The 16,895-nt window shown below is 35.8% G+C and overlaps 1 long non-coding RNA gene across 2 annotated transcripts; it reads right to left on the bottom strand.

Annotated features, from left to right (window-relative positions):
• Window positions 1-1,891: 1,891 nt before the first annotated feature.
• LOC130232038 (uncharacterized) lies at window positions 1,892-6,047 on the bottom strand. Of its 2 annotated transcripts, XR_008838080.1 has the most exons (9): window positions 5,899-6,047; window positions 3,849-4,047; window positions 3,721-3,765; window positions 3,404-3,445; window positions 2,960-3,147; window positions 2,681-2,868; window positions 2,444-2,532; window positions 2,286-2,351; window positions 1,892-1,950 (listed from the first exon to the last, which is right to left on the bottom strand). It is a non-coding gene; the product is annotated as an uncharacterized LOC130232038 (long non-coding RNA). The 2 variants fall into 2 exon arrangements; XR_008838079.1 differs by lacking the exon at window positions 3,404-3,445.
• Window positions 6,048-16,895: the final 10,848 nt, after the last annotated feature.

Genomic DNA, 16,895 nt, shown 5'->3' with positions numbered 1-16,895 from the left:
CAGGAAGAGGTACTCATGAGGTCTGGCCATCGCGTCCAATTGTAATATCCTCTGTGAAATTGCACAGGTATTCAATCAGGTAGCACAGTATTGTCCAGAAGTAATGTAGGCCACACAGCATGTCCACTAACTACTGTGAACATGGATGTATACTTGCACATACTCGTAACGTAGGTCTTTGTGTCATGCAGAGTTGCACTCAAAGGGAACCATACACCCGTTTCATCCACATCTTTTGGCGCCAGAGAACTTGGTCTATTGTGGCCAAGCTGACATCAATGCTTTTTCAAAGGTGACATTATCAGCAATGATTTTGCCTCTGATAAACCAATAGACAACTTTCACAGGCCACAGGAATCTACTCAGGTTTGCATGGACTCTTAGTCCTGCTTTAGCCATTGTCATGCCATGGACAATGACATGGTCATGCTCGCATCTCGTCCGTAATGATGGTGCTCTCCGTCCTGGACCTTCTCCTCTCCCTCCTGGACCTTCTCCTCTCCCTTGATGGCCTCCTCCTCATCCTTGTTGACCTGCTCCTTTTCCTCCTCTGATTTGAACTCCTCCTGCTCGTTGGCCTTCTCCTCTTCTTCCATGGCCTGCTCTCTCCCTCTGACTCGAATTCCTCTCCCCATGACTCTGCCTTCATCCATTGTGTTTGTTTGTAATCTTCAGAAAACTGTGCACTCTGAACGTGCTTTTATACATGTGGTCACAGCATTAGCAACAACTGTCTTCAATTTTGGGTCGTTGTGTGTAATGAATGAAGCCAGGTGTGTTCATTGTGTTTAAATTTTGGTGACTGTGGCAAACATTTTGCATCACACGAGCTTTCATTTGAGAATATGAGCTGAGTTCTTTTGCAACTTGTGTTTTAGCAAGAAAAAATGTGTTTAGATTTATGAGAACGGAGGATTGCGTTTTGTGAATTGTGTATTCATGTGAAATGTGTTTATTTTATTGGAAAATGATGGCTAGATATAGTAAATGTGTTTAGAGAACTGGTCATTTGGTTTAGAGCAGGGGTGTCCAACCCTATTCCTAGCGATCTACCTTCCTGCAGATTTCAGCTGCAACCCATGTCAAACACACCTGCCTGCAATTAGCAAGTGCTGCTCAGGTCCTAATTAATTGGTTCAGCTGTGTTTGATCAGTCGGAGCTAAACGCTGTTGGAAGGTAGAGCAGCCCTGGTTTAGAGGATTGGCTTTTGTGTTTTAGCGTTCAATAGTATGATCCTGCACAACTGGAGTGGCTGCACTTTCAGGACCGTACGTTTAGGACCGCATCTTTAGGACCCTAGTTTTTTGTGACATCGCCACCTACTGGATTGGATGACATTGTAAAACTGCATTTCTTTTCGGCAGCGCCACCTATTGGATTGGATGACATTGTAAAACTGCATTACTAGGACCGCATTTCTTTTCGCCAGCGCCACCTACTGGATTGGATGGCACGGTGAACTGCATTTCTAGGACCATAGGACTGGATTCCCAGCGCCACCTACCTGATTGGATGATATAGCGGAGACTTTTAGGAGCTTTTTTTTTTTTCAAATTGTGCTTTTTGATGTAAAACGTACCAGAAGTTAAAGTGTGAAACACCTGTTGTGAGTAACAATTTTAAATTAAAACAAATGAATTCACAGATAAAAAAAGAAATTAAAAATGTTTCTTAACTTTACACAAATGAAAAAAATGAGTGCCTTAAAAGACTTGCATTTCTTGAAAAATACTGTATATGGATGAATCCCCTTGGATTAAACTAATTAGCTCAGTATCAGGACAAATACATTGAAATCAAATGTAATCAGCATATGCAGTAACTAATTTAAAACCAGTTTGTAAAGGATGTAGAGAGACATGACAGAGGATTTATTCAAGAATGTACATTTATTTAAACATCCACACACAACAGCCACAATAGCACAAAAAGCAGCATTCCTTTAGCTCCTGTGAATGAGAGAGGGAGAGAGAATCTATCTATCTATCTATCTATCTATCTATCTATCTATCTATCTATATATATATATATATATATATATATATATATATATATATATATATATATATATATATATATATATATAAATAAACAAATAAAAAGTTGAACCATTTGTTATGCAATTAAATTTAAATTAATATTTATTATAAGTAATAAAAAATATATTTTACCATGTTTAACTGTAATATATATTTCTGGTTTAAACTTATGCACTGTTAGGAGAACCAAAAAGGACACCCAACTGCCAGCTGCAAATTTTTAGGTATATAAGAGCAATACCCACCTCTTGAATGGTCTCCCTTCTTTCCTAGATTTTTTGTCAATTTTTCGACTAAATTATTCTACTTCACTGAAATAGAGAACAAGCACTGATGGGTTAATGTAAATATCAGTAACAAAAAGTTTCTCTGAGCATTGTGTCAAAATAAATCATATTCTGACCTGTAATTATATTTTGTGCCAGAAAGGTAGACCTGCTCAGCATCATCTAAAGACAAACCCCTCAAGACCCCCAGAGCATGTATGATGGCCTATGAAAAAATGATTCATTTAAACAAACTAATATACCACCACTGAACAGCAAATTATACATGAATACATGGGTCAATAAATGAGTAATACCCAGCATGCAATTTATATACAGTAGATTTTGTAAGTGCATTATTTGGTCTGGCATACCTCTGGAAAAAGGACATCACAGATAAGCTGCACTTCATCTGTAAACCTCAGTTTTGTTGGTGTCCTGTGCAGTACGTCTTTAAGATAAGCAAAGGGATATCTTGCTCTTCCTCACTGTCTATGTAGACAGGCACCTGGAAAGATGCTTGCTTACGCAACCACTTAGAGGGCTTCCCGTTAAGTACACCCTATGGGCAAACAATGGTATAAAAACAATTATTTAGAGAAACGTATTACACTAAAGACAAAGATGGATAAATGTGAAGATCGGTGAAGTACCGTCAAATGCTCCTCAGACCCCTTTAACTTTACAATAAAGTCGACAATTCTTTTTTCCTCTGTTGTGGAACAGCCTGAATGTGAAGTGGGATTTCCTCAGAGATGGCACACTTTTTTGGCACCCTGTACACTGGCTGAAGTTTTCCTTGGAGCAAGTTTCTGGCCTCATCGGTCCAGAAGGCAAACCGCTGATTAAAAATAACAAGATTAATCTAAAATACTGCATAGCTTTTCCCTACACTACATTACCTTACAGCTGCATATAGCATGAAACAACTATTGCAAATATTTCCTATTTATCTTAAGATGACGATGACAGTCATTATACTTTATTATACATTATCCAGCAAACACATATGATAACATCCAATATATATATATATATATATATAAAATGGAAAACAGCACATGAAATTTTTCAAAAGTGTTACAGAGGTGCCATACCCTTCTATTTTGAAGTCTTATAATTCATGATGTGTCCATTTTCTTCAAGATAAAGAGTATACAAACAAACATTTAAAGTGAGAATTTTTTTCTAACATTTTCTCTAAATCAGGGGTGTCCAAACTTAGTCCTGGAGGGCCAGTGTCATGCAAATTTTAGTTCCAACCACAATCAAACACGCCTGGGCTAGCTAATCAAGCTCTTGCTAGGCTTTCTAGAAACATCTTTACAGGTGTGTTGAGGCAAGTTGGAGCTAAAATCTGCAGGACACCGGACCTCCAGGACCGTTTGGACATCGCTGCTTTAAACAAACTTACCTCCTGGAATTCAATTGCCACACCGGTCACAGAGCAAAGGGTATACTGCAATAGAAAAGATGGAAAAGCTTTTATTCACAGTGTTGACAAAGGCTTGTTTATACTTAGTTAAAAACCTTAGACCTCACCATAAGCATAAAAACCCCACATTCATTACCACAGCTCTGGCGTGGCAAGCCCTAAAAGTAACAAAAAAAGATACAGATGAAAGCCACTGTCTATCTCTTGTAGTTATATTTGTTTGAAATAGCCATTTGTTTAGTCACAGCAACATCATGCCCAGTCTTCTCAGTCCAGTTTCCAGGATCAATTTGTTGTGCAAGATTTCTACAAAAAAAAGAAAAGAAAAGGATAAGAATGCAGGCTGAGAATATCAGTACAGTCTATAGGAACGTAGGCAAAATATACCAGTACAGCCTATAAGAACACAGGCAAAATACACCAGTACAGCCTATAGGAACGTAGTCAAAATATATCAGTATAGCCTATAGGAATACAGTCAAAATATATCAGTACAGCCTGTGTACTGTATCATACAGCATGTGTACTGTATCATACAGCATCTCTTCAATTCAGGCAGGGATCTCCCTTGTTGGATCGTTATATGCATATTGAAAAAGAGAGAGCCTAATAGTTAGTGTATTTGGTAATTAAATAGCTGCATACTATGAATAATTTCTTAAGAATTAACAAATAGTTAGTTCATCACTTGCTAAGCATTAAATCTACAATAACAGACATTAGTAAGTAGCTTAAATACAGCTGCAGATGCTGTATTCTTTATTTATAATGCGATTCTTTTTTCAATAATGAAGTATTGCATTATTTACATACCAGTTATTTAAGAGTAATTGGTGCTTTAGTGATTAATGAACATGTATACATCTTATTTTTCAGGCATAGAGTAATAGTTACTCTGTAAATTAATAAATCTGGTATTAGCTCAACTTCTTAGTTTTGTGACCTAATCTAAAGTGTGGAATATTTATGATTTGTAGATCTCTTATAAATGACAAGGCTCAGTATCAAATGAAAAAAAAATCTTTGCTATTTTTAAGTAAGAATAACATTACATTTTAAAAATTTAATTTGATAAAACATCAAAATATCACTATTTCGCAATATGATAAAACATTTTTAATGTTATGCTGTGGTTTAAACTGTACAGTAATTTTATCTTTAGATTGCAAAGATTTGTTTTTTATTTGATTTTGTAAAGTTTTATTTTTATTGTTTTGTTTTAATCACTGTCATTCATTTGCTTAAATAATACTTAATTTTGTAATGAAACAAAAATAATGAAATGAAACAATTAACAAATACAAAAAAACAAGCAAGCACATCATAGAGGTGCTATTAATTCAAGAATACAGCTAGCATTTGTAACTGTATTTATAAACTGCTTAACTATGTCTATTAATGTAGATTTAATGCTAATCAAATAATAAAGTAGTAAGTTAACCATTTGTTAATGCTTAATAATTTATAGTATGCAGTTTTTATAAAGTGTTACCCAACAGTTTGAAGATAACCTCAGCGAAAAATATTCCTATAGTTTGTTTTCAATTATATTGGCCATCACTTCATATTGGCCAGGTAGATAGACATTAACATGCCTACACAATAAACATAGATATTAATGTGTAGACATAATACATGATAATAAGACTATATGGTCAAGGCCTGATTTATACTTGGCTAATGTGATAAAACAATGAGTAGAAGACGTTTTCACACTTTTACAGAAAAATATAGGTAAATCTGAAACATCTCACACATCAACGTACTTTTAAAATGATTAGCCGTTAAGTCAACACGCCATTAAATCTACAGTTTCATTAAACCATGGCCACGAATTGAGAACGTGTAATATTTAATACAATTAGACAATGTATTCCCAATTCGTGGGAATAATTGATTAATAGTTAGCAGCTCTCATTTTACCTGTGTAAACTTCTCCACACTCAATATTATTAGATTTTCTTCTGGAAAAAAATCGTCGCATATCGTAACATAACTTTCCACAATTTTTGTCCGAGACCCTTGAAACTGGGGTAAATCGTGCGGGCTAATCGGGCATTTTTGCATAAACTTTGCACAGTATAAAACAATAACAGTACTAAATAAACACCTTCTTTTACAGTTTAAAATAAAACCTAAAAGAAAATCGGTACTCACATTATTCTTGCCATCCATGTCGTCCATCTTATTAGAGCGTCTATGATCTAATCCGGCAGGTGGCGATGTCACAAAAAACTAGGGTCCTAAAGATGCGGTCCTAAACGTACGGTCCTGAAAGTGCAGCCACTCCAGTTGTGCAGGATCACCCTTCTCTTAGCGTTTGAGAAAAACTGTAATATCTGAAAAAATAACACCAGGGGGCAGTATTATACATTTTGCCAGAGCAAGAGTAAACTCCTCATATGATGAGATTCGATGCAGACTCAGTTCTTCTGGCTTGACTGTTCAACAGATCTGTCTGCACAAAAGTGTTACTCTAGTGGAACTTTTAATGTGCACTTCTTCGGTTACAGCTTCCCATGTACATGACACAATGTTCCAGCAACACGCCGTCTGCACAGAAACCACTTCCTCTGAAGTCAGGGGGCGACGGGGAAAAAGTAGAGGCCTTCAGGAAAGAGACAGGAGAGGAGCTGATGAACTGATGTCTTTGTGGAATACAAACAGAAGAAGAAGGTGTGTAACAGGGGACATGGGAATGAGGTGAATTTTGATGAATTAAAGGGAAACATCAACCAAAAATATGTTGACATTAACATTTAGAAACCTCTTTTAAAATAACTTTTTTCATTGTGTTCTCACTGGAGACAGAAATGAAGAAGAGTACATAATGACATAATGATCTTTTTCTATTGTAAAAAAAACTAACAATTTTTCAAATGAAAAGAACTGAACTGAAAAGAATATGCTTAGGTGCGACCATGTTAACTGATTCTGGTGGTTTTCTGATACTTAATTGCATGTGAATTGCAATTAAACTACATTTTATTGAAATTAAAATTTATTAAGTGATCTTGACCTAAAGTAGGACTGAAGTACAGTACATCTTTATATGTTTTTTTTTCATAATTATATAGGCTTAACAAAGAAAAATACTAGCAATACGCTAAAAAATGCTAACCACATTAAAGGCCCAGGAAACATTTTAATTACAGCTAATACATGTTAATAGAAATATCCATGCTACCAATATGCCAATTAGTAACAGGTTAACAAAGTGGTAAGCTATATAATACTCTAAACATGCTATGAACATGTTAACTCGTGTGAACAATGGGTAAAAACATATTAGCCATGTCATAAACATGTTAGCACACAGTAATTTTACATAATTATATTAGCTCATCAAAGAAACATGCTAGCAATACACTAAAATATGCTAACCACGTTAGAAAGGCACAGGAAACATTTTATTTACTGCTAAAACATGTTAATAGAAATATCCATGCTACCAATATGCTAATTAGCAACAGGTTAACAAGTGGTAGGCTATATAATATTTTAAACATGCTATGAACATGCTAACTCGTGTTAACAGTGAGGTTAACATATTAGCCATGTCATTAACATGTACATAACATGTCACAACAACATGGTAATTCGTGTTAACAGTAGTATAGTGAGAAACGTGCTAATCCATGCAACATGCTAAATATGCTAATCCATGCAATAATGTTAAGGAAGCTACACGCAACATGCTAATTGACTTTACTTGAGTAACTCAACCCTTTCAGAAGTTATTTAAACTTTCAGAGGTGACTTTGTCATCTAGTTAGATCTGCTGTATTTTAAATATGGTTAACGTGTACTCTTGAATGTACTAGGAAGCATTTATGAAAAACTAACATTTCCTTATAGTAATTTCTGCAAAAACTATGCATTTTAGTAGAGTATATATCAGTTTTAATGATGCTAATGATATTTATTAGGTTTGAAATGTATTTACTTTGAATATAATATCAAACATGCTGCAATCAAAATTGTAAGCAAGTACTGTGTGTACATGTTAAAATGTTAATCAAGAAATAAAAACGACAATTTAAAATGCACCTTGAAGGAAAACCTTTAGTTTGCCTTTAATTATTATGTTAAAGGAAATAAAATGTTAATAATAAAGTAAAAAGTTAATTTGTTTTCTGTTATTTATTAATAACTTACTTTTTTAGATTGGAGATTGCACTGCTGACCTTGACCTTTGTAGATAAGCATGTTTTAAGTCTTTTTAAAAGGTATTATTTCCAACTGTATAACTTTCTCTATAGGCTCCTCATGTTTAAAACATCATACAGTAAGTGTTAAGAAACCACGTGAGTCCACCCCACCCCCCACATCCACCATAACTCTCTCTGCATTTTTCCTCAAAGTGATACATGAAGGTTTGCATTGCACACGTGCATTTTTCCCCTCATAAAGACATTAGTCTGTTAACCCCGTCACATCATTACAGGCTTATTCTGCTGAGTTACTGCCACTGCTCCACAGGGTTAACTGGCTCGCTGGAAACAGATCCGTCTCACGAGCTGATAGCTTTAAACAAGCTTTAAACATCGTGCAACGCTCTCATAAAGACTTACACACTTCTGCACATCATATTTGACTGATTCACTGCACATATGCGAAAGTGGTCACAAAGACAGCTTATAGATGCTGTTTTAGAATTATTGCAACACAAATGTAAGCATGTGTAAGCTATCCCTTTATGCGTCCCTCATGGTGTCATTAATAAAGAATAGAATAAACCATCTACCATTTCTTCTATATAAAATTATTTAAATTTAACGGTAAGAATAACGGTACAAAATAACAGTATGACATGTAAAGAGCTGAATTATCTCTTTTTGGATGTACTCACTGGGTTAGATCTACTTTGGCAGTATAAAGATGCTTTTTATGCTGTTTATATTTTAGTGTGAATGGTAATACATTGTAATAGTTCAAGGCTGCACTGAACTCAATGGTCACAGATGCTTGATGTAGTCAGGGATCCATTTATCTGTGCGTTGATGTTTGGTTAAGCTTGTTTGTGTGCTGTGCGGATCCAGTGCCAGGCACTGTGTTGGCGTACAGAGGTCAACACTTTCATGTGTGTGTGTCTTTAGGACTGACAAGCCAAAGAACAATATGTACTGTGTGAGATGTGTGTGTGTGTGTGTGTGGTCTGTCTTCAAGCTCACCTTTGAAGCACATTGAAGCTTTAACCATGAGTCCAGTGGTCTTGCTTCAATTAAACCAGAGCTGTGAGTCCTGCTTACACCTCTCGCAGAGGTGTACGGCAAAGCTTTATTAACAACCACAGATTAGAATGAAAGAAGAGGAAATTGTCCTCAAGTCTATAAAAAACTTTGCAGCCGTCAAAGCATAGTGGGTGTTTCTGTCAACATTCAGTGTGTGTGTCTGTAGGAAAATGCGGGTACACAGAAACTTCACAGCTTCTGGAGATTTTGTGTCAAACATAAATAAAGAACTGAGAGAACTTGGAAAAATGTATATGAGAGTTGCTTATTTTTAAAGAAATGATCAGTGTAACATTTTGTACAGTTGAGTGTGTTAGATAAAACTCTTCATGCCAGATAAATAAGATCTAGCCCCAGATGCCAAATCCTATCAGAAAATGTCTGTTTCTCTGGGTATCCAGACAACAAGCCAGCGGATAGCCGTCCAAACAAGCCGCCCAATACTCAAACCTGTTAACCAGTATTCAATTGAATAACAGTCTCTTATCAATATAGGAGTTGACTGAGAAAGCCAGAAAGGAGCAGAAGCAGGAGATGAAGTCATGATGATAATAAAGAGTAGAGTCAATAATCTTAGTTGCGTATGATTCAGTGCTCAGACTTCAGCTGACTATAATAAATTCAACAAGTGTTATTATACCACAAGCAACAGCACTGGAAAATTACTGCTTCGCAACATTGTCCAGACACAATACAGACCTTGAAATGAAAACTCTTATCTCTTACTCATGAAAACAAGTGTCCACACAGTTATAAGATTATAACAATATGGCAAAATGGAAATAATAATAAAGCAATAATTATATGGAAATAGTAATAATCAAAGATAAAAACGTAATAAAAGACAAACAATAATCAATAATAATAATCAAATCATTAACTAATGATCAGTAAATGATAATTATATAAATTACTAATGATAATATGGTTAAATAAAATAATAAATGAATATAAACAAATGAAAATAAAACACAACACAAATGAATGGTTGTTTTTTTTAAACAACACACACATAAGTTTGCTACAAGGATTCCCTGATCCTTAGTTAGATTCTTCAAGTGCAACTCTTCAAGTCAGATTTTGTAAAACTCCATTCATTTTCTCCATAGGGAAACAGATTTTAAACACTGACTGATACATCTTCAAAGACTTAATTGTGAGCTTTGAGGTTGTTAGGTTAGTATGTCTTTGAACCATTAGCCAAAATTAATTTTAAAATTTAGAATTTAAATTAAAATTTTTGCAGGGCGGTGTGGTGGCGCAGTAGGTAGTGCTGACGCATCACAGCAAGAAGGTCGCTGGTTCGAGCCTCGGCTGGGTCAGTTGGTATTTCTGTGTGGAGTTTTCTTGTTCTCCATTTGTTCACATGGGTTTCCTCCAGGTGCTCCGGTTTCTTCCACAGTCCAAAGACATGTGGTATAGGTGAACTGGGTAAGCTAAATTGTCGCATAATACACATAATAGTGCATGTGTGTGAATGAGAGTGTATGGATGATTCCCAGTGATGGGTTGCAGCTGGAAGGGCATCCGCTACGTAAAACATATGATGGATAGATTGGTGGTTCATTCCGCTGTGGCCACCGCTGATTAATAAAGGGACTAATCCAATAAGAAAATGAATAATTATTATTTTTGCTGAAAAACTACATTACCCATGATGCTGCATAGAAAATTCCATCAATCATAGATGCTAAATAGAATAAGAATAGTTTTTGCTGGCCAGTGAAGCATCTTGTGTGAAAATTACAAAACAAATTGTGCAAAAGTTACATTTCTTTTTTTTTTTTTTTTTTGTATATATCTGACCATCTAGTAAAAGTGAGCTCATTTAGTTTGACCCGCCAGCCAACAATAAATCAAAAAATCCATTATGGAAAGAGTTGTTGCTCTCCTGTTTAACATCTGTGGAAATATGTCATACCTATGTTGGGAAAATGCCCATATGTTGGACCTTATGAGACATGACGGTTTTAGACAAAGTAAATATACATCCGTATGACTGTCCAAACATATCCTGTTCTATTATTGGAATGTTTGACAGGACGTTTCTATAGAATTGTTCGTATTAGGATGATGGTGATTTCCTATAGAGCAGACGGATTGAAAATAATCATCAGTTCTTTTATTTATATTTCTTTTAACTAACAGGGTGGCACGCAGCTTTCAAAGACTGGCCACACAATCAGCAAACAAGGAATAAACCTGCCAAAACTACACATTCAACTAGTACAGACCAGCATATTTCCTTAAAGGGATAGTTCTCCCAAAACTGAAAATTCTGTCATTAGTTATCCACCCTTCATTTTTTCCAAACCTGTTTGGCTTTTTTTTCTTCTGACACATATTTATATATATAAAAGCTGAAAACTGTAGCTGTATTCTTCCACAGCACATATCTGCTTTTGGGTTCAACAGAAATAAAGAATCCTCATAAAGAACCACTTGAGGGTGAACTAAATAGTGAGTACATTTTAGTTGAACTACCTTTAATAAAGCATATAATAACAGCTGATATTAATGATAACCTGCAATGAAGCATCAGATGGAGTGCAACCTATCACAAACATTAGCAAAAAACAACATAATGGGGTATATGCACAACTAGTGTTTCTTCCCATACTGATAAACTTCCAGTAAAACGGTTGATGTGATTTTACTTCATGTTTTTTTTCAATTTCGTACAGTTCCTTTTACAGCATCAATGTTTGTAATATAATTAAAATATAATCAGTTAAATAGTCTTAGGCTAGTGAAGAAACTCCATTGAAATTACTAGTGTAAAATAAATGTTCATGTTTTAAATGTATGGCGCAGAAAAAAAATTAATTTAATGCAGTGATTCTTTACAATCTGAGACCCACTTTCTATCCTATATTAATCAGGCAGTGGAGATTGTAGATTAAAAAACGGACCTTAAACGAGGGTGATTTTGTAACGCCATACCAGTTCACCAGACCAGAGTGCTTGACCCAGGTTACTGAAAAGTCCTCCACATACTTCTGCATATACTATATAGGTTTATTCAAACTGCAGGTCTTATACTTATTAATTTAAACATCATTCAAAGTTTTGTGTTTAATTTAGTTTAGTTATTGCCAGTATATATTAAATTTATATTAACATATATATTAAATGAATTTGCTGATGCTGTCCCTGGATCTCCTTTGGTTGAATTCAGGCATTGTGGGATTTTCCACTCTTTTCATGGAGTGGAGCTTCTTTGTCTCGGGAACAATCTTTAATTCACCAAGCAGTATGTAAAATCAACGGGCTGAAAATCTGAGCTGGTATTTCCAGATGAACACCCGCTCCAGGTCCCCAGCTGTTTGGCCAGATCCAAACCCAGCCATCCAGCTATATTTCAGTACTCTTTGTAAAGATGCCTGTGCGATTTTTCCAGACCTTTTTGAACGACTTAGGAAGTGAGTCATACCCATTTGTAGAGCAATTATGTGTTTATTTTCACTTCTGTCCATAACATATTTGCAATTTCTGTGGGTGTCTGTGCCTTAACGTCCAAGAAAGTGATATTGTTGAGTGCTTAATCTTTTTCTTGTTCATTCCTGACACATGACTTGCTGTGAAAACTTTATTTCTGGCTGTGATTATTATGCAAGCTGATGAAGCAGAAAGTAAAAAGCAATTTAAGGTCTTAAATGACATTAGGAAAAATCTGAGATTGTGATTTTCCATTTTATGGTTTCCTTAAAGGGCAGTTGGATTCGCAGTTTGAAGCATTTGCATGCCCACGCTATAGATGAGGTCTTGTTACTGTAAGTGGTCAGTCTAAGATGAAAAGGAAGCTAATTTCTCTGAAGTCTGTCCAGCAACCCCTGATCTGGCCAAACATCAGAGGAGCAAACCGTAAACAGGGAAGTGCGTACTGTTTACTTCCCATCTTCTCAAATAGCTCGCTTTTTGAGATTCTCAATGAGAAAAAATGCTTTTGTTTGAGTTATGGTTTATTGATATATCTTATTATTTCAGTGACTGTTGTCATGAGGATGCAAGTGCTTAATTATAGTTTATAGTTATTTTTATTCTACTTTTAATTATTTTTGTTTTAATATTATTTATTCATTCATTTATTCCTTGGGCTTAGTCTCTTATTTATCAGGGGTCGCCACAGCGGAATGAACCACCAACTATTTCGGTATATGTTTTATGCAGTGGATGCCCTTCCAGCCGCAACCCGAGTACTAGGAAACACCATACTGTACACTTACATTCACACATGCACTCATACACTTGGGCCAATTTATTCCAACCAATTCACCTATACCGATGTCTTTGGACTGTAGGGGAAAGCGGAGCACCCAGAGGAAACCCACGCAAACACGGGAGAACATGCCACAGATAAACAACCGACTAGCTAAGCTGGGACTCGAACCAGCGACCTTCTTGCTGTGAGGCGACAGTGCTAACACTGAGCCACCGTGCTGCCTTGTTTAAATATTAAGTATTGTCAAATTTTCTAAAATACTATATGTCCAAAACTAAATTAAGACAATCAGATTTTTATTGAATTTGAATCATTTAAGAGCAGAGATGCCCAAACTTGGGGCCACGGCCAAAGTTGGCCCTTGCTAACCTTTAATTTGGCCCGCCATCCCATCTGAGAAGAGAGGGAATGATTTAGGGATTGTCAATTCAAATTGAATGTAACCTTTTATTTATGTGTTTTATTGCTAATGTAAAGCTAACTGAAATTAAATGTTTCAATTGAAATGCTGAAATTTAGTTTGAAATGGACATGAAGGACTTGACGGATAGAGGATAATGCAAAGACTTTGATGAGCAAATCAGGAAAAGGCAAATACTGCTTGACCAATGTATTCAGCATTGATCTTCACTGTGTTATAAATGTGATTTTTTTAAAAAAAAAATGTTTTTATTGCAATAAAATATCATTTAAAAAATATACTGCATTAGTACGATTCAGAGTAGAGCTGAACAATATATCCTTTGATCATCAATATCGCAATGTGTGTATCTGCAATAGTCACATCGAAGTTTATTATTGTCTATTCTATTCAGTTCAATTCAATTTAACCTTCTGTAAATTTCTGTAGCGCATTTACAATGTAGATTTTTTCAAAGCAGCTTAACACAGAAGATTATAGTAAATCGAAACAGTGTCAGTCCAGTTTTTAGAGTTTAAGTTCAGTTACGTTCAGTCTAGTGTGGGTTAATTTTCGCAGTTGTGAGTTCAAACACTGAAGAGCAAATCCATCAATGCGCAGCTCCACAAGTCCCGAACCAAGCAAGTCAGTGGTGACCGGAACAAAAATTGTTGGCCTAATTAACAAACTTCAGCTAGTTCAAAATGCTGCTGCTAGAGTGCTTTCTAGAATGAAGAAATATGATCATATTACCCAAGTTCTTTCATCATTGCATTGGCTCCCTATTAAATATCGTATAAATTAAAACATTTTATTGACTACCTACAAAGCCCTGAACGGCTTAGCTCCCCAGTATTTGAGGGAGCTCCTGGTGTATTACAGCCCCTCACGTCTTCTATGCTCAATTAATTCTGGACAATTAATTATTCCCAGAATATCAAAATCAACTACAGGTGGAAGATCTTTCTCATATCTGGCACCTAAACTCTGGAACAGCCTTCCTAGCACAGTTCGGGAGGCAGACATACTCTGTCAGTTTAAAACCAGATTAAAGACACACCTCTTTGCATTAGCATACATACACATAAAAAATGCTGTTTAAATTCAAATCCTCTAAGGGATTGGTAGCATGCATTATTTAGGGCAACGGAGCCGCTAACACTTCCCAAAAGACATTAATATCTATTAAAGATTAAGAGAGGTAATGTATTTTTCCATTTTTTTAAATCAAAGCCTTAGTGTAAGACTGGAAAGAGAGCAAAGACAGACAATGGAAATTACAAGATAGTGTGAACATCACACACTGATGCCCCACAGCTGCTGTTTATCTCTAGTATTTCCCTCTGCATTCACTCAGCAGCCCGGAACAAGAGGAAGCACATCCTCTTCCCAGAGTCTTTACCTCAGGTTCACTACAGCTCTGCAGGAGTTGAGCAGGATATTTATAAATGACATGATCTCCTTTCCTTTTCTACAGAAAGTCCCAGTGAAACTTTCAGTCTCTGTGGAGTTTGAGCAGTTTGTTCTCAGCACATAATATGGGCAGAGGCACTCTCATATCTGGATCAATGAACACACTGTCTTGCACTTTCTCAAGGCTTCAAAAAAAGTTGAAGGAAAATGCAGGATCTTTTTGAGTTGTTTGTTCATTATTGGAGTTTTTCTGTATAAGCACATTGGACAGCGGGAGGTATGGGTTGCTAAGCTAGCTGTTAAGACTTGGATCAAATGTGACTCTTCTCAGCGTGTGTGCACACGGCCTGCATTAAGGCATAATAGCCAGCAACTTCAGTCCGGATTATAAGATTCCCTCTGAGGACAGAACGAAAACCAAACTCCAATTCAAGCACGTACTTAGGGTTGCCAGGTCTAAGGAACAAAACTACTACAATGGCCAAATGAAAATAGCTCAAAACTAGTCTGTGCAATGACTCTATCATAAAACCAAAATGTAAAATATGTTAGTTCTATGATTAAAATCATCTATTTTGCACAATTTCAACATGTTTTTATCATAAAACAATCCAATACAGAGGAGATCATAGAGTGAATGCTCCAGTATAAAAACACATCATCCTGTATAGTTGAATCATTATATAGTCCTGTATAGTTGTATCATTAGTATAAAATAGAATAGAAAGTAAATAGTAAATAGAATGGTAGAAAGTAAAATAGTTCAATACAAGCAAGTCAACGACCAGTAAATAAAAAATAGCCTGTTTTCACATGGAAACATGGACTTGGCCCTTTATGCCTGACATTTCTTTCTGTTTAATAACATATTCATTTCTCACTATTTTAAAATATTATTTCAGAAATATAACTACTTGCTAATCATTTATGTAAGCTTTGTGCTATGGTATTAAGATGCTCTAGGGTAAAAATGCTGATTAATAATGAATACTTACTGTTGGTGTGGAACATACCGAAAACATGTCTCAAGCAATCAGCACCAGCATTTTGAAGTTATTCATTTTCATAAACAAAATTTTACAATGGGTTGTTGCTTTTTTTGTAATTCATCATGCAAGACACCAACATACACTTGTGTAGCATTTGGCCTACATACATTAATTTTTCTGTGAACAAATCTACACCCACTCTCTGCAAGAGCTAAGCTGTGCATATGGAGAACAGTTATGATAATGTGTCTACACCTGTGACTTTATAGTCCTGCCCACGCAAGTCCGATTAGTCACTAAAACACTCCTGTCCGGTGTATTTCTGCACATTTTACATGTGCAATTTTCTTTTTTACATGTGCAAAAGTTCTCTCTTGCTTTTTAAACACACCTGTATGCTTCCTACCATCCTCTCGACCTGCTGACATCTATACATGCAAACCAGCCCACATACTCCAACGATGTGGATGGCCCTTCACACAATCTCACATTAAACACTCTGTGAGCACAAAGCACAATGCTGTTTGCCTGGCTCTGTGTATTGAATATGGAGTAAATATATGATGGGTCCATTCTATTTACTGGTAATTCGGATGGCTGCTGGCATTTCTGTCAGATTGAATTCTGTCCCAGGCTGAACGAAATGTTAAAACAGAGTCATAAGGGCACATCTGTTGACCTTACACCCTTAGAGACACTATGATCTTTAACTTTTCCACTAGCTTTCCATCTGGAAAGTCCTTGCTCTTTCTTTGCATTTACATATGAAATCGATTCATTTGTTCTTTGCAGATTTCATACCTTCAGGTTATTCTAAGAAGAAGAGGGAGTGACTTGCAAATGGTTGACTATTTTAATGCAGTTTTTGCTTTCTGATTATTATTTACTGAACTATT

Source organism: Danio aesculapii, chromosome 7 (assembly GCF_903798145.1).
Source record: "Danio aesculapii chromosome 7, fDanAes4.1, whole genome shotgun sequence".
NCBI lineage: Eukaryota > Metazoa > Chordata > Actinopteri > Cypriniformes > Danionidae > Danio > Danio aesculapii.
Note: the sequence above shows the minus strand (reverse complement) of the source record. Positions and strands in the feature narration are given on the sequence as shown.